Consider the following 23,093-nt stretch of genomic DNA (forward strand, 5'->3'; position numbering starts at 1 on the left):
TTTTATAATTTAATATTTTGCACAGTAGCATACAGTATAGAGCCGGTGCGGTGGTATATTTTGTCTGGAACATATAGTTAATAACTGTTTAATTTTTTTGGGAGATAATTATATTTAATGATATCATGTCATTTTCATTTAACAACTATTTATGTAATGTGAATTCTAAATGCATTTGCCACAATGAGAGAGATTCTTTTAATTACTCATTTTCTGTTTATATAATGCTCCTGAAACTACGCCATTGACGTAAAACCTTCTATAAAAAATTATTATTTAAAAATCTGCGGTCAAATGAGACCATAAATAAACCAACGGTTTTGTTTACATTTTGCTTGTATATTTTGGACCAAAACAAATCAACCTATGTGGTTTCTATATCTTACATTTTACATACATGTTTATGTATAACTATGTTTAACAATACCCTACTATCATAAAGAAACGGCGTCAAAGACGGGAATACTATGGAGAATGTGATCGATCCCCATTTCGAAGTCAACTGGACGCCGTTTTCTTCGCGATCGGTGTATTAATGTAATAAAATTATATCGTTGATTGAAAGAATGGAAGAGATACGCAACCTAATAGGTGAATTTGCGACAGGGCTGATTTGATTTCTCCTTACGTCTCAAGTGCTGTACGGTGGAGACACCAATCGTTCAGCAGCCAACGCATTAAAAACTTATTTTCTCTAATTCTAGATTTAATCCATCTCCCCCTCTTGAGATGAAAAATTCGCGTTTATGTATTAAAAATCTATTCGTGTTAAACATAGATTAAACAAAAATAAAAATTCATTTATAGGTACTGAATATGTTGTGTATGATCGAAAAAAGTCGTTTAGTTGGCTTGGAAATGATGATTACTGACATTTATCAAATATTTTACATATTAAATAACAGCGATCTTCTATTTCAAGCCAACTCTTTCAACAGCTTTCTTTGTTTAATTATATAATATTATATTAAATTGTTTAATGATAGAAAAGCAATGTTATTAACGTACTGCACCTAAAATCCGTTAATCTACGGATTAATTAGTAGCTCTGGCGACACTGTTTCCGGAACCACTCACTCTGTCGACTGAAAGCAGAACTATGGTACAGTATTCTGTATCCGCTGCGCTGGAAACAACTATCAGCGCGCAGCGGCACAGTGCTAAACTAAATCTCGGACAGGCTGACAGTAATGTCTCGGACAGATTTTGTGCCACGAAATCGCCCATAAAGTTGCGCGTATCTTCTTATTTTTTCAATCAACGGTTATAAATTATGTTAATTAATGTAAAAAATAATAATAAGCATTGCGGCTTGTACCAAATACCTTGTTTTGCATATCCTGTCTAAAACATTTGAAATATTGCTGTCTTTTTTGTTAAATGATTAATGCATTTTTGCGATTAGATTCCCTTAAGCTATTTTTAGCAAACATTCCCATCAACTCACACAAATTATTAATTTATCCATTAATAAACTTTATCTTATCGTACGTTTAACTAGTCAATTAATAATCCTAATAATGAAATTTTCTCATTATATTAATAGGAAACGATTAGATCGATACATATTAGCACTTGCTTTCAATGAAGCAGAAAATTCTGGTAAAACAATAACAACGTTTTTGCAAATTAAGGATAAATTTACTTTGATAAACTAATTATAAAATTAACATATCCGGCTTATATTCGAACTCATTATATTTTTAGTGTTGTTTATAAGACATCAATCACACCTGTTTGTTGTGAGAAAATAGATTGCAATATATTAATCGTAGAGAGTAGAAAAGTTTATTTATTGAAGCTGTTTTTATTCGGTAATGTTGGAGGTGTGTATTCAACCATGTATAGGGTGATCTAATATTTCTCCTATAGGACAAAATAATTTATTATTTTATTTTTCTTCGGGTATCACATTTCCGAATATATTACCCTTTCTATAGCATTGAACTACATAAATTTTGTGCTTCTTTAATATTTTAAAACAGCAACAGATATGATGTTAATTAAAATTCTATCAATTAACGTAACAAACGATCTTTTTCACAGCTTCAAGGAACTATAGACCTGAGTATATGGTTTTAATTTCAACTCGATACTTCAACGCGTTCCCGAGATAAAAGGTTTTGACAGTGACAGACTTACGGATGGACAGACAACAAAACGATCCTAAGGGTTCCGTTTTTTTTTTCATTTGAGGAGCGGAACCCTAAAAACATGAAATTTTACTACAAAGTTGTACCGTATAATCGAAAAAAAAACGGCGTCCAGTTGGCTGGGAAATGACGATCGATGACATTTTCCATATAACTTTACATATGAAATGACAGCCATCTTCATTTTATAGCCATCGCTGACGCCGTTTTTTCGATCATACGGTATTAACTCAAATGCAAAAAAAGTATTATTTTTTTGTACTGTTAGCCCTATTTTCATGATTTTTTTGGAAAACTGTATATAAATCCATCAACTTTAATTCATAAATTAATTTTTTTAAAACTTTAGTATTTGGCTTATTATACAGGGTTAATTGAAGGGTTATTTTTTACCTTAACTTTAAAACATACTCCGCAATAATTTCGTGAGTAACCTCCTAAAACATTATTTTTCGGTCAGAACCATGTATCCTGGGCATTTTCTTCTTTAAGAACCATATTCAATCATACACAACAATAAATATCATCAAAGCCACTTCGTCATTTTTAAGAATAACATCAAAAGATTGTGAGGATAACTGAAAAGATTGCAAAATGTTTGTGGCAAGTTCATTTTGCTCTTAAAAATTAACCAAGGCATGTGTTGACATGCGTCAAGAAACAAAATGCTGTAAAGCCGGATCTCCACCAAAGCAACATATGTCGACGACATTGTCATCAACTTTTGTTACTATTTTCATAAATATTGTCGAGAAATGTAGATCGTACCTACCAAAGAAATATTGTTGCTCGACTTCAATTTTCGACTAAAGAGCGTGTGGTAGTGACTTGCTCACTGATCTTTGTACAGATTACTTACTTTTTCAGACTTAAATCTGCTCCACAACGAAATAAGAAGTAGTTTCAAGAATTTTCTAAGAATGAGTTTAGCTGACTGAATCATTCCTCCAAATGATTGGTCCCAGGATTTGTAAAATGGACACAAATTATCGAGATGCAATTCCTGTTCAGGAGCGTCTTGCTATTACGCTTAGATTTTTGGCTTCTGGGGATTTCAAAAATAATACCAGAAGTATATGATGCACTAATAGCTGAACTTAAGGAAAATGTAAAGGTAAGTATTCATAACACACAAATAAAACCCAAGTAAAAAAAATAAACTTCCACTTCTAAACTAGTTGCAATATTCCAGGCATCATACTTTCTATTTCTGTTCTTATACCAAGTACGCTTAGTGTCCCAAAGTTCGGGGTGGGCTTGATATGTTTTCAGATTTCTTGTTTTATCATTGCTCCACTCCATACCAAATTTATTTTTAGCAACAGATTCAAAAACAAACTTCTGGCCTTGTGAATGAAATATACCCGATAAAGTTATTGATAGGAGTTGATTCGGTGGAGACGTCTTTCAACATGTTTGTAAACATTGTCGTCGACACGATTTTTCTTTGATGTACCACTCCTCAAGCGAAACATGAAACAAACAATCAAAAACTACGACATAAAATGTCGACGACTTTACTGAATTTTCAGCAACTTTGTCGACAACACTAGTCGGCAACACAGTCGCCGACAAATGTTGCTTTAGTGGAGACCCGGCTTAGAGCTACGAGAGAGACATGGTTCTAATGGAAAAATAATATTCTAGGACAAGTTATTCGCGAAATTATTGCACAGAGTGTTTTAAAGTTAGAGAAAAAAGAACCCCGGAACAAAATATTCAGGAGACGTGGTTCTGACTGAAAACTAATGTTTTCGGAAAATTTGCTCACGAAATTATTGCACAGGGCGTTTTAAAAATAGAGTAAAAGATAACTCTCGATTAACCCTGTATAATAAGCTAAATACTAAAGTTTATAATAAACTGAAACCGCACATATTAATAATTACTTATTAGTTAATAACAATCTATTATAATATACCGATAAATTAAAAATTAATATAACCAACGTAAATGCTAAATCACCTTCAAGGAAGCTGAATTTTCCCATCGTAAAGACGTAAATCGCGCATTAAAAGTTGCAATTTATTTTATCCAATAAGATAATAATAGCGTATTTGAGACATATCTAGGATACACGAAACGATCTGATGACGTTTATTATACTGCGAGCAATTTATCTTGTGTTGTCTGTGGTCGATATCCTTTAGAGTTATTTCCTGGTAAAAGACCTTTTAAACGAGTTAAGAATAGTTAATTTTTTATTTGTGCAAAAGGTTTTAGCTGAAAATAGCATTTATGGTTAGACAGAAACATAATATGAATGTATTTTATCCATCTGAACCCATTTACTTATTATTATACATAATATAAAGGGTGTCCCAATATTCCGTGGACATAGAACTACTACGTATGTTTGGAATCAAAATAAGTTCACTGGACATAATTTACAAAAGTGGTTCGTTTGTCTGCTAGAAGGCATCAAACTTTAAAAAAATAAATATATTTTTTCAGTTTAAGAACCGTTATTTCGATTTGAATCAGATTTTGGGTGTCTATGTTTTGCTAAGTGCTCTAACATTTGACTTCCATAAAATTCAAGAAAAAGTACGGGAAGGGATAAAGGGAATATTTATACATTTCAGTATAAATATATTCCAACTCCACCGACGGCCGATTTTCTTTTCGTAAAATGGTACCTCTAGTATTTGCTACATTTTTTGTCTCTTGTAAAAAATCGTCACCAAGCATACTTTTTGAGGAAAAAAAAATATTTTTCCAAAGCTGACATACAAAAAATATTTTTGTCATCAACAATATAGAGGTGCATAAAATGCACCTAGTCTTATTCTAGTGCTATTATGCTATGATAATCTAAAAAAGGGTTGGCGAAAATATGGAATTTTATGTTACATTATATTTGACGATAAGCTTCATAAAGAGCTTAAAAAAATAATAATTTTTAAATTAATTAACGTTCATGTTTATCTTTGATTGATGCACTCTAACGGACAAACGAAGCACCTTTGTCTAAAGGTAAATTATGTGCAATTACATAACTTATTTTGATCCAAAAAATACGTAGTTGTTCTATGTTCACGAAATATTGGAACTCCCTGTATATTTTGTGGTTTGGTGAAAAATAAATTATTTTAATATTATTTTATTACAAGAGACAAAAAATGTGGTAATACTAAAATTTATATCGAGGTGGGGGTAGCTCTCACCCTTCCCGTACTTTTTCTTGAATTTTTTGAAATTCAAATGTTAGAGCACTTAGCAAAAACATAGATACCCAAAATCTCATTCAAATCGGAATAACGGTTCGAAAAATATCTGAAAAAATGTGATTATTTTTACTAATTTTTAACTAATTCGCCACAATACACCAAAACACTTTACTTTTGCATTAAACTGGGTTTTATTGTTAACCTCATCAGCAAATGATTAAAACTGAGTTTTAGGTGAGTTTCAATCATCTGCTGATGATGTTCACATAGTTAGCACGTCCAGTGCATTAGTGTTTTAGTCTGCTATTGTATTGTTTCAACCCCCCACTGTAATCTTTGATGTGTAATAGCAAAATAACTAATTAATATATTATATTGGGTGCGTCTCAAAAGTAGCTCACCCCCTATAACTTTTTTATTTTTTCAGATAAAAAAAGAGATTTGGTATATTAGTATATGACATAAATTGGGTTTGATTGACGCATTCAATTATTGTTTTTGGTCAATCTAGAGTGCCATGGCTATATTAAAAACACTAATTTTTAATCAAGAAACCTTGAAAAAATAGATTTGATCGTATAATGTTTTTAGTGTCTTATCCTGGCCGGTTAAAAAATGCCTATACCGTATTTTTAATCATATCTCGGTTTTTTCAAACGGAACGGGAGTGGCTCATATTTGGAAAAAGCATTTTTTACGAATAATTTGATACCACATACTTGGTATTTCGAGTCAAATTTTGGTTACAAACCGCAAGTTATAATTTCAAATAAACCATATGAGAAGATGTCAAAAGTTGACATATGACATGTCATTCTATTCAGAGTGTTATTTTCTATCGAATAAAGTAAAAAAATACTGAGGGTGCCATTTAAAAATCAAAAGTTGTAGTCACTTCCGGTGAAAAAAGAAATGACCGAAAACAATTGAATACGTCAATCAATCCTAATTTATGTCATATACTACTAACACACCAAATCTCGTTTTTTTAACTGAAAAAATAAAAAAGTTTAGTTAAAAGTTTTATAGCTTATTTTTAATAATTATTGATAACCACTGTAAATCGCTAACATATTGGACATTATAGAATAGAAAGTCAACGAAAAATAGTGCGAAAATAGCATATTCAAATGTACAAAATAACTATATCGAAATACTCTAAACAAAAATATAGAGAGTATAGAGAACAAAAGAAAACAACTGTTGGTTCGATTGGTCTCAATCATTCCAGATCATTTGGCCAATCAGTCATCGGTACCACAAGATTGGCAAAAAAACGTCCACTCTACTTCACTGTTAGGCGGTATACGAAGTTTGGTTTGGTTACGCCTAATTACGCTATAATTTTGTGGTTACTCTTTCTAGCTTTCGCCTAAATACATACAACTTAACTGCTTTTTCTGTATTAATCCATAATTTGATCTATTTATCTACTTTTTCAGTTTCTCTAAAATAGCTCCTTCCTCCTAAAGCCATTATCTTCATTTCTTCAGCACTTTACCACAAAATTAAATCAATTAATTCGTGCCCCTAAATTTCTCACAACTAGACAGAGTTATACCAAATGTCTTTTTTCCTTGCTTTAGCTAATTCGGAGAAAAACGAAGTTCTTTTTAGAGAGGAAAAAAGTCAATTTAGAAATTACCCTTAGCCAGCTGGCATCCCTTATTGCATTATTTTTTATATCTATTTAAAACCTTCAATTGGCAAATAGTGTGTTTGCAATAAAGTGTCGTTGCAATTTTATATCTAAAAAAGTTGCACTTTTAATGTTTTACTATTATCAATAGGCATGGTAAAAAGAAAATATTGTTATAGGATTTTTTTGCTGGATACACGCAGATTGCATAGGAGGGGAAAAGTTTATCACCGCCACTTCATAAGATCAAGCTTCTAACTATCGCCCAATTGCACTCCTTCCAACGCTATCTAACATCATAGAAAGGTTGGTTAAAAGAAGGCTGGTATCTTTTCTGTTTAAGTACAAAATACTTACTGAATATCAATTTGGATTTGTAAGCAACGAGTCCACAAATGACACTATGTTTTCCCTCCTTAATAAAGTTTACTCCAGCCTAAATAACCATCATTCTACAGCAACAATTTTCTGTGATTTTTCTAAGGCGTTCGACTGTGTAAATCATAAGATCCTAATTAATAAACTGCAGAACTATGGGTTCAGGGGAACATCTCTCGAATGGTTTAAGTCGTATCTGAGCAACAGAAGTCAACTTGTGAGGGTGGATCCCACGTTGTCTTCTAGCAAGCCATTAGAATGTGGAGTACCACAAGGCTCAGTACTAGGCCCTATTTTGTTTCTTCTTTTTATTAACGACATTGCTAACATAAACATCAGTGGTGAAATATGTCACTAGCTTCACTTGGAGTAACAAGGACGTCACGGCACTTCATAGGATTATATCAAATGACTTAACCACCATTAAATCTTGGTGTGATTCGAACCTCCTGAGTCTCAACATTTCTAAAACTAAAGCTATGTCGTATAAAAACTCGCTGCAGCCATTTGTACTGAAGAACACCACTATTGACGTCGTAAAATCTGTAAAATTCTTAGGGCTTGTTGTAGACAATTCTATGAAATGGGACATGCATATCGACGCTTTGTCGAAAAAATTAAGCTCTGCCTGTTTTGCATTAAGATCTGTTTGTAAGGAGTTTAACTTGTCAGTGGCTAGAACTGTTTATTATGCACTTTTTGAGTCGCACCTCAGATTTGCCCTTCCATTCTGGGGTACGTGTTGTGCGACCCAATTTGACCGCATTTTCAAGCTCCAGAAGAGAACTGTTAGATATTCACTGGGACTAAACAGCAGAACTCATTGCCAGGACTATTTTAAAAATTAAAAATATTAACTCTTCCTTCCTTATTTATATTTGAATCCGTCTGCCTAATATGCAAGCATGTATCAGCTTCTCAAGAAAGGCCATCTCATACTTGTCCACTCAGGAACGCGGAGCAAGATCTTTATCTACCTACTCCACGCTCAGAGTTAGTTAAAAGTTCAATATTACACAACTCGAAAAAATGCACAATCACCTGCCATTTCGAATCAAATCCATAACTATAGTAATGGATAATGGATAACTATAGTATAGAATAAATAAATAACTAGACAAGGCTTTCTACGCCGTAAATGATTTATATTTTGATAATCGAATTTGATCTTGTAAACACTGGTCTAATGTTTTCTATTACTATATTTACCAATGACATCGAGGTAAATTTATGTAGAGGTCATTGATATTTGGTATAAACTTACTAAATATTTTTGAATCTTATTTTTATTTTTTTGTTCTTTGACATTGTAAACATTTATAAATGTTTATTTTAAACAACAAGACTGACAATGTTATTTGTATAATGTTTTGTATTCTCTTTTGTTTGTTTGTTTGTTTGTTTACTTTGTTTGTTATAAAAGCATTTATTTATTTATTTATTTATTCATAAAATTGTGTTACTCTTTCATGAATTATAACTCATCATACAGTCTCAGGGCTTTGACAAACAGAGGTTAGTTCTTCATTTCCGATATTAATCGTACCAACAGGGCCATGTAAGTGAAATATTCAAAATGGTTCCAGCAAAAGTTTCCCAATTATGACGGGTGATGGCGCTGATCGTCAAAATTTTTTGACAGGGATTTTGCTTACCGACAATACGACGTGAGCTACGACCGGACCAGGACCAATCAGAATGATCAGTCTTTCTTGGTCATTTGCCGCGGAAGTGTGTGTTAATTTCTGTTGTGATAAGTGTAGTTGTGCTTGCAGTTTGATTTTTCGGTTTTGATATTATGTTAAAATTAATTTTGAAGTATTGTATCACTTGTTTTTATGTAATAGTACTTTTTTTAGTTCTATGATCTGATATGTTATGATTTGTTAATGTTTGTTTAACAATGTTATACCAAAGAGGTTATACTTAATATATCAATTTGCATAACCTAATTTCCTAACTTTTTTATCAATAAACATTGTAGATTTTCAGATTATTTAATTCCTTTTGTTTCCGTTTGTAATTTTATTTTTAAGACATATTATGTAATTGTTTCAGATAATATGTTTTGAAAATAAAATTGCAAAGAGCGAATAAAAATAAAATAAAAAAGTGTATTTTACAATTCCCCCGGCCCCGCACCCCTTTGGCTAACCTGTAAATGTCAACTATGTCGAGAGATGGTGTTACGAAAATGGAACCGATTTATTACAAGGAACTTGGGCTTCTTTTTCATTAGTATATTCTGTGCGTACCAAAGTTTATGGCACGAATGGTTGTTTCGGCGCACTTAGTGATGAGCTGTTCTTGTGTTTCCCCATTTTTCCCGCAGAATCTTCATTCACCATTGTTTCTTAGCTTCAATCTACTGAGGTGTTTATTAAGGAGACAGTGTCCTGTTAAAAACCCCGTGACAATCCGAGTATTGTTCTTACTTACCAAGGAAAATCTTTGATTTTTCTCGGTTGTAAGTCCTGAGAAATTTTTTCGAATGTCTGGGGGTTGGAGGATTCCTATTCCAGGTTACGTATGAAGTCTTCCATGTTCTCGAGTTCCGTTTTTTTTTTGTCACCACGTCGCGTCGTAATAAAAAGTTCGTAAAATAATTATTATTTTATAAACTCTACTCAAATTCAGAAGAGTTTTTAATTAAAAATATTTTTTAAATTCTTCTACTGCATATAAAAATGGAATGTTAAGTATGAATGTGCCTGTAATTTTAATTACATATTTTAAAATTAAAAAATATTTTCCCCTCTCTTAGGTAAACTCATATATAACTTTTTTAAATGTCATTTATTAATTAATCATTAATGCCCAAAAGAGTAAAAGTGTTCAGGGTACAGAGTAAAAGTGTACACATTTTCGTTCTTTACATGGTTTCTCGCTTATGCATAGAAATATAAAAAGATGCGGTTTTCACATTACGGTACTACATTTTTATGAAACTAAAGATACTACACATATATTTATCCTAGCCCTTTTAGTTCCGGAAATACAGTGCTAATTTGAAAATATTTTTCATTTTTTTGACCCCCTGCGTATCTACCCAAATTTCAATATACCGGGCGTTTGCCCATACGAAAACAAACTGTTCATAAATAAACAAACAACTTTTAAATCAAACTGTAAGCAAATATATCAGTACTTGTTTTATTGATTTAGTATAGGTACTGCTAAAATCTAATTTAACATGCGTAAATACATTTTAAAAACACACCTTACTACAAATATTATTTATATAAATAGTATAGCTTAATCAGATAGGTAAACATAAAACAGCATTGACTTCAATGCCATATTAATGACAAAATATCAAAAATAGAAGTAGTATCTATATTAGTTTAGAAATATGGAAATATTGTAAATCAAAATGCTTTTACTATAAAAATTGCATTATAAAAATAAGAATTCTGAAATTCTGTCTTGTTTTTGGTCTAGCAGTTAATAAAAAGTCTTGATCTTAGACATGCAGTGTTCAATCTGCAAGACCAAGAATTCTTGTAAATCTTGCATTTTTTGATATATTTTTCTAGAAGCACTTTCTATAGAAAATCTTTAAATATACGGTATCTTTAGTACCTAATATATGCAAATAAAACATAAAAAAAATTCTGACGAATTTTTATTTTTCTATACCGTGCGTCTCAAAAGTGGCTCACCTCTATTACTTTTTTATTTTTTCAGTTAAAAAAAAAGATTTGGTATGTTCGTATATGACATAAATTAGGATTGATTGACGTATTCAATTGTTTTCGGTCACTTCCTGTTTCACCTGTTTTATATAATGTCAAAAGTTGACATATGATATGTCATTCTATTCATAATGTCATTTTCTATCGAAAAAAGTAAAAAAATATCGAGAAGTGACCGAAAACAATTAAATACGTCAATCAATCCTAATTTATGTCATATACTAACATACCAAATCTCGTTTTTTTAACTGAAAAAATATAAAAGTTATAGGGGTAAGCCACTTTTGAGACGCACCCGGTATATTATATTGAATCAGCATTTCTTTCTTTAAAATTTTATGCAAAAGTCGGGAAAACATTATTTGTAATAAATTTAAACAATAATTTTGAACAAATATATAATTTCTTATGTCAATATACACGTAAAAAATGCAAAACCGTAAGACTCTTGTTGCATGCTTGGTCTTGGTCTTGCAGATCAAACGTTAGTCTTGGTTTCAGTCTTGTTTTTTTATGCAAGGCCAAGACAAAGACCGCAAGACCAAAACCGAGATTAGTAAGACTACTGAAAGTCTACTGAGTCATCACTACTGAAAATGAAGTTGCCACAAAAATAAAAATATGTCAAAAATAGCATGCATACCTACCTAAATCATCAAGTACTAATTTAGTATCCAAAATATAATAAAAATATGGTATAGCTAAGTATATGATTTATGTATATCTTAACAAAACGATTGTACTTTTAAAGTATATTGCAAAAACAAACAATAAAATAGAAAGGATAATTAAATAATTTGTTTTTTTTTTCTAATCTCGTCGACTTGTTTCAACTTAATGACGTACCACAGATAAATAGAAAATAATTTGTATAGTTATGATTATATATTTTTAGAATAATAGCCGGTGATAATAATAAAACTTAACTTTAGCTCATATTCGAATATTTTTCCAAAAACTTTAAAGAGTATTTCATATTTAACTTTTATAACATATACATTTTATAAAACCATACAGATGAATAATTTAGGTATATTTATATACAAAAATTGTAGTTCTCTTGTGAATGCCCTATCTTTTTCCGTGTTTTGCTATAAAATTCCTGTTCAATAAATACCATAATGCCATAATATAGACCAAATGTTGTTTAGAAATATAAGTATCTTCATACTAAATTTTGTACATATTGAACGTTCTTCCAAAATTATAAAATTGAAAATTTATATCTGTTTGCAGTTTTAAACATTTTATAATATATGTAATAATTGGAATCTATTTAAAACAAATTACCCTAAATTAGGCTGTATTGCTTGGTATTAAAAAATTGAAAAAAAAGTTATTAAGTAGTTTCACAATATATTATTGACCTGACAAATTATTAAACTCGATTTATTTTGCTGATACACGTGAAAATATAGGAGGATGCACAGCGAATCAACTTCGGCCGGTCCACCTAAGAGATATCGGCAGTTTTCACTTTACATGAAAATACATGTTACCCCGCGCACTGAATCGACTCCGGCTCGGTCAGCAATGGCGACTGCGACCATCGTAAGTATCTAGAGGCGGGCAAAAGTTGAACGAGTCGTTCATTCATTTGAACGAGTATTAAAAATGAACCGTGAGATTCAATTCATTCCTTGCAATACGGTTTGTTCAACTGAATCGTGGCCAGCACGGATCCAGAACATTTGAATGATAAAAAGAATCGTGAAAATTGAATCGGATCACGATGCGATCGTGCGTTCAAAGAGTCGTGAGAATTGATTCATTGCTTACAATACGGTTCGTTCAATTGAATAGTGGCCAGCACGGACCCATAAGATTTGAACGATGAACCGTAAAAAAAGTCGTAAGATAATCAATCCAGTGTCATAAAGTGTTGAAAAACAAATGAAAGAACTGTATATTTCTTTTTCTGGTCCCTTAAGTAATCGTCCTACAAAATTATCGCCGGTAGTGCCAGTTACGATCCTTGTTTTTATGATACGTAAATTGTGCATGTGGTTTGCTCAAATGAACAAATCGTAGGAGTCGATTCAATATGAGAAATTGAATCCTGTGATTCGATTCACTAAAAAGAATCGTAATGCCCATCACTAGTATAGACGTCCACTAAAAAATGTTCTCCTATCTCCTATAAAAATGTACTCCTATCTCTATACATATATCTACGATAGTCGTTAAAACTGCCGATTGCTCTTAGTTAAGTGGACCGGTCGAAGTCGATTCTGTGCGCGTTCACCTTAACAATCGGGAAACAGGAAATTAGTAAATAAACATAACTTTTTTATGGATCGATAATATAGAAGATAAAATTGAGTATTAACATTTGAAATAGCGAAAAAAATAAATCAACTATTTCTGACAAACTCTGTATGCGCCATACGATATAGCGTATTTTAATATAATTAATTTTGAAAAGTACATTACAGTTGTACAAATATAGGAAGAGACTTGGGGATAGCAGCGGCACCGGTCGCGTGTTATTTTATATTTCTCACGTCTCGAGCTATACTTGTTAAGTTGTACTTCTAATGATAAATATCAATCTTTTGACACATCCAGTAAGCAAAAAAAGTACATCATTCAATATATAATCCAAAAATTATAACTTTAGTAGAAAAATAGGTATATTTAACATTTAAAAATATCCTCTTCCGCCTATTTTGTAAAAAAGATTGAACGAATTGAAAACAACGACTAAAAATCTCAAATGGAAAACTAAACAGTTTCGAGTTTTAATACATCTGTATTTTGATGGTGTTTACTTTCAAATCTTTCTGGTAGAGACTGTAATAGTTTATAAATTCCTTATATAAATGCATATAACCGTATAGATGTGGGTATTTTTACTATTATGTGGTTTTTCAATACTATTATTTGATGTCTTAACAATAGTGTTATTTTTAGACGATATATGGATAGATGGAAACCAATTTGTGTGGTTATTTTTTCACATTTTTATTAATTTCGCTAGAACAAAGGAAAAAAATAAGTATGTCAGTGCGGGGAACATTAAATAAAGCTTGCTTTGATATAAGATTGTTTTACGAATTCTATGGTTTTACGTATAAGTATAATATGATTTTTATCAATAATTAAATGATATTAAGAAATTATTCGTTCAAACAAGAAAACAGTCTGCTAAGAATATTTTTAATCATCATTAAAAAAATAATCTGCTTAAATTAAATAAAAAAAGTAAATTAAAAAAATTAAAGTAAAGTGTGTTAAAAACTGGAGAAAATATATTTAATATCTGCTCAAAAGGACTCACAAAAAATATTAAAGTCTAACGTTAGAGTTAAGCTTAAAATTCCTTAAACGCCAATTCTATAATTAAAAAAGGAAAACGAAGATTAAAGAAAAATGGAGAAATCTTATAAAAAGGTCAAAATATCTTGATTTGTTTGCAAAAAAATTGTCTAAAATTTCAGTATCCAAAAACTAATATAAATACTTTTAAAAAAATTGATTATCTATTTTTCTTATTAAGCAAGAAGAACTCACTATGTCTTTGATAAGTAAATGAAATGCATTATTATTATTTTTTACTTTATTTTATTTTTAAAAACATATGTTTTGGTGGGTGGAATGTTAAGGAAACTTAATATTTTATATAAAATTATTTTCTTTTTATGTAGTTTCTTAGATTAAGATTAATCATTTTAAATTCTTTAAATTTTAAATTGCCGCACTTATACCTGCTTCCTGCAACATTAGTGTACGCATGCCCGAACACTAGGAAGTGTGGCACACTTTCTATTACAAACCGTCGGCGTCGTACGAGAAAATTGGTCAGCTAACCGGTACGCGTCGAAAGTCGGAACTTAAAACTTTAAATCCCTTCAAAGACGATTCATGTTAGTGTATGTGTGAAAATTAGCACTGAGAAGATCAAGATCGAGAAGAGGGCCCTCTGAAGCTGTCTGAGACGATCATTAAAGGTAGGAGCAGGTTTCTCATTTCTCTGTGTGGTTTCTCCCAGCTATTAACTTAATTTACATTGATAAAATAAGACCAGTCAAATTAAAATTTAAAATTAATACAGTCCACAACTGCATTTCTGCACAATAAATTTACTTAAAGATTCTTAATCTAAGATACAAAGTGTTTAAGGCACTTTGGTTAAAATTTAAACTATTTTAAGACATATTAAACAACACCTCACAATGCCTAGCTTATTCTAGCTTACTATTATTGTATTGAAATTTACAACTAAATGAGGCATCTCAGCAATAGCACATCAAATTCTGGTGTACTATTGCATGGAAGGTAGAGCTTATTATGTCATAGTGTTTTACCTGCTATACCTATTTATTGGGATTAAATGACGTACCTTCGGTGCATTGTTTATATTCAGATTAGACACTTTGTGTTGTAATAAAGGTCATCTTACACATACCTGTCATATATAAATTGTCCATTACATCGTTACACCTGAAATTAAAAAGAAAAACTTTATTTCAAAAAGTGTTATATTTAATAACACTGAGTTAATATCATGTGAAGTTGTTTACAAAGATAACATACTTGCCAAATACGCAAATATTGGTGTACTTGCCAAGTACACGAGTCGTCAGAGAACCTTAATGTATTATTATCTTTATAACGTTATTGCCAGACTATCGGATAAAATTCTACCTAAAAATAGTAGAACATACTGCTAAAGTTTAATATATTTAATTTAAAGGCGGATTCTGACGACTCGTGTATTTGGCAAGTACGACAATATTTACTTACTTGGCAATCATACTATCTTTGCTAACAACATTTTTTGCAACAAACTTGGCGATCACGGTACGCGACTAGTGACAAATAATAATTGCACAAGGAAACTGTTCACACAACATGGCAAGTATATACCAATAGCAAATGTTTGTTAAGTACACGAGTCGTCAGAGTCCGCCTTAATGGCGTGCTCAGATGACTCAGTACTTGATAAACATTGTTTGTTATTGGTATAGAGGGTATACAGAGCGTGTCGGGCATCTATACAGAATTTCTAAGTTATTTATTATAGGAGCTACGCTAGGACCTATCGCCGAACCCTGTATGTCAATAAAAATATTTGCCGAGTGGAGGTGGGCAAAGATTGAATGAGTCGTTCATTTGAACGAGTATTAAAAATGAATCGTGTGATTCGATTCACTGCTTAGAATATGGTTAGTTCAATTGAATCGTAGCTAGCACGACTTTTTGAAAAATCGATCGCATTATGGATTATTATGGATTTAAACGATGAACCGTAAAAAAGAGTCGTGAGAATTGAATCGGATCACAATGCGATCGTTTTTTCTAAAAATCGTGAGAATTAATGCATTGTTTACAATACGGTTCGTTCAATTGAATCGTGGTCAGCACGGATCCATAAGATTTGAACGACGAGCCGTAAAAAAGAATCGTGAGAATTGAATCGCGGCGGTGATATGGGCACAGAGTCAGGAACCAATATTTAGACTTGAACAAAAGCCCTAAACAAACATCATGGGCATAAAATGTAAACGATAAGAAAGTTATTCACAAGAAAAAAAACTTATTTACACTGTGTTTAGTACAGGAGTATCCTTAAGGTATTTAATATCAACGTTAATATTTTTGTTAAAATAATATTACCGACTATAAACCATTAAATGTCGGACTAAAAGACGAAATCGTGTTATTATGCAAATCCAAATAAATATTGTTGGCCTCTGCTCAATATGATAAAAAAAACGGCATCAGCGATGGTTATAAAATTAAGATCGCTGTCATTTTAAGGTGCGTATTCATTATCCGAACGAACGAACGAACGAATGAAAGTGCGGTATATTTAGACGGGGACCGAACGCATGCGGCCGTTCGTTCGGTCGTTCGGTCGTGCGCTCGACCATCCGCTTCGAGTCGGTACATCAAAGGCGTTCGCCTGCGTGCGCTTTCAGATTTAAGGTGCGTATTCATTATCCGAACGAACGAACGAACGAACGAACGAACGAATGAAAGTGCGGTATATTTAGACGGGGACCGAACGCATGCGGGCGTTCGTTCGTTCGTGCGCTCGACCATCCGCTTCGAGTCGGTACATCAAAGGCGTTTAGACGTCATGGTACAAAGAATACAAGGTATGATCGATAGCGGCTCCAATTTCGTTCAGTTCGCGCATACCACCTGTGACGTCACTAGGAAAATAATGAATAAATAAAAAATAAAGAAAGTTGACAGGAGATCTGCAATTTTTGGGGTTATGGTTAAGAATTGTTTATTTTAAGACTTTTTAGTTCGTTTAATTTAATAATTACTAAAACCAGCAGTTCCAAAAATATATTTAAAAATAATAATTATCTATTAACATGGATTTGGACGATAGGTAAGAATACTGAATTTATTTCTATATTCGGTATAAAATTGTTTATTAGGTTTTTAGTTTGCGATGTTTATGGTAAATAATTTTCATTTTCATTGCCTCTGAATTCACATGAGGACAGAGTTGAGGATATCTATGGAAAAGTAACCACAAGAGGAATTGTTACATCATTTAAAAAATATTGGGAAGTTTATTGTTTCCCATCGAAAAGTAGAAAATGCCAATGCAGATGAACGTATTGTAATTGTGATAGAAGTAATTCTAAGGGTGAAGTTTATTATAATTAGTGGAAGTAATACCAAGGGTGAAGTTTATTATAATTAGTGACCTCTGCTTCTTTTTATATGTAGAAGTTTCTGGTTTTGAGAATAAATCGGTTGAACGACACCCAAAATTTAAAGGAAGTATTTGCATACCCAGAATATGCCCATCAAGGATTATATAGCTCAAATTTCCTTTAATGGTAGGCAATTATTCAATGCAAATTAACTTTTTAAGCGACTGAAATATTAAATAGTTTACAATATGGTATATCACTAAAAATATATTACTTTTAGGTACAATTAGGGCCCGATACATTTCAAAAAGTAGAATATTATTTTATATTAAATGAGGTATTGTACTAACAATCAATTTATAACATAACGGAGATTAAAAAATAACAGAATAAATAGTTCTTTTTCTTATACTACAAAAATAAACTATAGAATACAACAGTATTTAAAAAAAAATAAAAAGTGATGTTCCGGCCGAGATTCGAACTCCGGTCTCTCGCTTCCTAGCCCGACTCCTTATGCACTGCTCCATAGTAACTTGCTTAGCGATAATTCAATGACGGTATATAAACAAAAAAAAACAGGTTTATAACAATATCTTGACGATTTTAACTGGCGCGCGAATGAAGAAATGCGTGCGGTCTTCTCGTGCGGTTCTATCGTGCGGTCCCCGTCCATACCACTAGCGAACATTCGTTCGTTCGTTCGTTCGTTCGTGCGGATAATGAATACGCACCTTTATATGTAAAATTATATGGGGATAGGGAATGTCATCGATGTTCATTTCCAAGCCAACTGGACGCCATTTTTTTTTTCGATCATGCGGTATTATATATTATTTATTATGAATATTAAATCGGAATTAAAATATGGCTCTAAAAATATGAAATTGGTATTAAGAAGTATTTAACAAATAGTATAGGTATATGAATTGGATTGATTATTTAATATTATTGATAAAATAAAATCAATCCAATTTCGCCAGTGTGAAAGTGTTGAAAAACAAATGAAAGAACTGTATATTTCTTTTTCTGGTCCCTTAAGTAATTGTCCGACCAAATTATCGCTGGTAGTGCCAGTTACGATTCTTGTTTTTATGAAACGTAAATTGTGCATGTGGTTTGTTCAAATGAACGAATGGTAGGAGTCGATTCAATATGAGAAATTGAATCGTGTGATTCGATTCATTAAAAGAATCGTAATGCCCATCACTATTGCCGAGTACACGAGTTGTCAGTTTTGAAAAATAATTTTTTCTGGGCCGTATTATAAATTTTACTAATTTGAAGATAGATTTTTCAAATAACATTTAAATGCCGATTAATGCCATCGAACGACGCTTAACTCACAGTGCTAGACCAGAAACCAGTGTTTTGGCAGAGCTGGGAAATTAATTGCAAATTAAATTAATTAAGGCTATTAATTATCGCCATCGTCTGTCTTATTATATCCCTTGAATTTATCTCGCTTAGGAAAACTCCTCTAACCAATTAACCTTGCCTGGAAGGTTTGCCTCGTAAACATATTGTTTATCGATTATTGTTTTACCCATCGATCAATTACTTTTATATTGTGTTCCTGTTTGGGTTGTTGTTCGAATAAACAAGCGGTACTAAAGATAGTTATACTAACTGAGACTAAACATCGCCAATTAAATAACTTCTACTATATCAGGATATTATTTGAATTAAATCAAATCATCAGAAAATATCATTCCTGGAAAGAAGATAGATAGATAATATAAAATTTGTTTTATTTAGTCAAAAAAATACTCCTTCAAATACGAAGTTTTGGCAAAAACTTGCATTTTTGATATAAGGTACTTTACTTTTTGAAAGATCGAAAAACGAATTGTGAAAGATTTTTTTTTAATTCACCGCAGAGAAGAGGTGAAATAAATAAATAAAATGATTTTTTTCGAAATTTCGGAGAAACGGTAAGGACTAGGAAAAACAGTCAAATAAAAGCTGTAGAGCATCCAGTTTTGCATAAAAATGGTCTATACTTGTTTTGCTCAAATCAAAATTAACTGAGATTAGGTAGTTAGAAGCTTGGGGCAGCTTTTATTGATTTTTTTTCAAATTCCTTACCGTTTCTCCGAAATTTTGAAAAAAAAACACTTTATTTATATGTATATTACTAGCGTGTAACCCGCGACTTCGTCCACGTCGAATTAATCATTTGTAATAGTGAGGATAAAGCAAAGCAAGAATTTCCATTAACGTACAAACTGGATAAAATGTTCTCACATTTATGCCAGCATGAGAAAAAACAATATGGCGATATTATTATATAACTTGGTAATATTTGAGGGGTAGTTTCATCTCGTTGGAATTTGACTTTCGAAAAATCCGTTTGCCAAAAATAAGCTTTTTCGTCAAGCAGTTTAAGCAGAATCGTGGTTAAGAAATTACCTAATTTTTTGGAAGACCCTGTATGATTTTTTTAAAAAATTCAAAATATGTAAAAAAGCAAAGTAAGTTATGCGTGTCCAAGCGTTTTCCCGAAAGACTAACCGTTTTTTATATAACAAATATTGTAATATTTGAGGGGCGGTTTCACCCTCTTGGAATTTGAGATTCGAGAAACCCCTCCTTATCGAACCTCTACACCTCACAGTTAATCCGTTTGCCAAAAATCAGCTCTAAACGTCAAGCAGTTTAAGCAGAATCGTGATTACTCAATGGTCATATTTTATGAAATACCCTGTATACATTTTTTAAAAATCTTAAAATATGTAAAACAACAAAATAAAATATACGTGTTTAATAGTTTTTCCGAAAAACTCACCGGTTTTTAAATAAAAAATATTCTAATATTTCAGGGATGGTTTCACCCCCTTAGAATTCCAGTTTCGAAAAATCTCTTCTTATCGAACCTCTACACCCTAAAGTCAATCCGTTTTCCAAAAATCAGCTTTTTACGTCAATCTCTTTAAGCAGGATCGTGATTAATCAATGACCAGATTTTTCGAAACACCCTGTATACATTTTTGAAAAATCTTAAAATATGTAAAAAAACTAAATAAAATATACGTGTTTAAGCGTTTTTTCGGAAACGTCATCGTTTTTTAAACAAAAAATATTATAATATTTGAGGGATGGTTTCACTCCCTTGGAACTTGAATTTCGAAAAATCCCTTCTTATCGAACCTCTACACCCTAGAATCAACCTGTATACCAAAATTGAGCTTCGTACGTTGAGTGGTTTGAACAGGATCGTGATTAATCAGTGTGTCAGTCACTTAAGGATTTTATATATTAGTATAGATCTTATGGTATTTGTTATTTATATACAGGGTGAGTCTTAAATAAGTGCAAATATTTTCATGGGTGATATATTTCGACCCCAGGAACGCGTCTATGAGGTTTGTTTTCGCAAAAAAAAGATATTGAAAATCGTGCATTTTCTTTTAAATTTCCCTGTATATTTTTTAAAAACTTTTTAGAACAACCTGTTCACCGCAAATTTTCCCACGGTATAATTTCTTAATCTCAGATATTACCATAGTTACAGCTTTACTCTATGGTTACGGCACTAAAAGGGATGCAAATACAGAAAAAAATCAGATGGCGCTCAATATTTTTCCAAAAAACATCAATTCTTTTTTTTAATTTTCAAACTGAAATAAGTCTATTTGAAAAATGGTAAAGAGAAAATATGTTTCTTTTATGGAGATCTATCAGCCCTGAAAATATTTGGACTTATTTAAGACTCACCCTGTATTTTTAGTTCATGAAATTAACTGATAAAAATACATACATATATATTTTGGATCGACTTGATTAAATCCAACCGAGTTCTCACATTACCTAGGTACACAAAGCTTCTTCTGCTTGATTGCTTTATTATATTTATTAAGAAAAGAAGTCGTCAGTCGCCAGACACTCTTCTTGACTTCGTTAAGAATCCTGTTGTGTTCTGATATTAACAATAAAAAACCTTTTCTGCTAAATTGCTGTGGCCCTTTTTAGAAACATCAGTCGCCAGACATTTGTGGCCTTATTAAGGACAGTTATAAGAGCGTACTTTGCAAAAAGGAAAAAGAAATGTATAAGAAAAAATACTATAATAAAGTGATCCTTGGGGATGACCTCGAAATATTGTAATAATCAAGATATATACTGTGTGTCTCAGATGAATATATAAATATATAAACGTTACTGTACAAAACGAAAGTACTGAAGAAATACAAAAAAGATTTCGAGAAAAGTACTAGGTTAGCACTTATTGACAAAAAAAGTTTTTTAACCCCTAACCAAATAAAGAAGGAAATAAAAGATATAGGATTATACTATATCTGTATTATATCTGTATTGTAACACATTTTTAAACAACTTCTTTATTTTTAAGATTTGAGGAAGACGAGCGAGACTTCAAGTTGCCAAATCTGTACCCAGATATAAAGGAGGAACCGTAATGTTCTGGGGAGGTATTATACTGGGAGGAAAAACTCCATTGTTACCACTTCAACAAATTTTAACGGGTCGGAGATATGTTGATTTGGTGCTAGAACTAATTGTTAGTCTTTGGAGAGCTGCAATTGGTGATAATTTTAACTTCTTGTACGATAGTGCACCTCCCCATACCAACAGAGTGACTAGAGAATGTCTTGAAAAGAAAGGGGTCATAGTTTTGGACTGGCCTGTATGTTCACCATATCTAAACCCTATTGAACACTTGTGGAACTAGCTCAAAAGAAGGGTTAAAGCTCGTCGAAACAATCCAGGAAATCTCTGCACAGCTTATTGATGCAACATTAGTAGAACGGGAAAACATACTCCAAGACAACATTGATAATTTAATAAGAAGCATGCCAGCGCGGATAAAAGCTTGTATAAGGGCTAGAGGTGGCAACAAGGAATATTAAAATTATCAATTTTCTTTTTGTTTCTTGGCCATTAAAAATTTAAATCTTAATTTCGTTTTAGAAAACAAAAAAATACCATTTTGTTTATTTTGGGAATTGATTTTTTTATTGCTATATGGATTATCTTTCATTAAAAGTCATTGGTAAGGACTGAGTTTTATCATAAACACAAAATTTTCATTTGTCTCAAAAATTATGAAAAATAATAGATGATTCCATATAAGTTTGGTTGTGTGTATATTTCCTTCGGCCACACATCCGCTAAGCTCCGCGCGCACTGAAGGGGTATCGGCGAGAGCGAGCGGTGCGAGCGGCGCAAGCGGCACGACCCGACCGGTCGGAAAGTCGATTGTAGCCGCGCACTGGAGTCGCACGATCGACGGTCGAGAGTACGTCACCAGCATAAATTTGAGCATAGACGAGGAGAAGTTTATTCAAATTTAGTCAAATTCATTCGGCATTTCAAAAAATTATAAAGTATTATTACTATTTATATTTTTATGCAACTTTTTATATTTTATGCTTTATGATGGAAATTAATATATTTAGATCTTAACCAAACACACA

General features: G+C 31.9%; 1 protein-coding gene across 3 annotated transcripts in view; it reads right to left on the reverse strand.

The window, feature by feature from the left end:
* The window catches only part of LOC115881368 (free fatty acid receptor 4-like), a 162,256-nt gene that overhangs the window by 92,382 nt on the left and 46,781 nt on the right, over nucleotides 1–23,093 (reverse strand). For 2 of the 3 annotated variants that reach the window (XM_030898819.1, XM_030898820.1), the window contains exon 2: nucleotides 15,444–15,478. The gene's annotated coding sequence lies outside the window, so the exon portion shown is untranslated. Of the gene's footprint in view, nucleotides 1–15,377; nucleotides 15,400–15,443; nucleotides 15,479–23,093 lie in introns of those variants that run through there. The other variant, XM_030898822.1, reaches the window with a different exon arrangement.

This window comes from Sitophilus oryzae, unplaced genomic scaffold, assembly GCF_002938485.1.
Source record: "Sitophilus oryzae breed Bouriz unplaced genomic scaffold, Soryzae_2.0 scaffold_1717_pilon_pilon, whole genome shotgun sequence".
NCBI lineage: Eukaryota > Metazoa > Arthropoda > Insecta > Coleoptera > Curculionidae > Sitophilus > Sitophilus oryzae.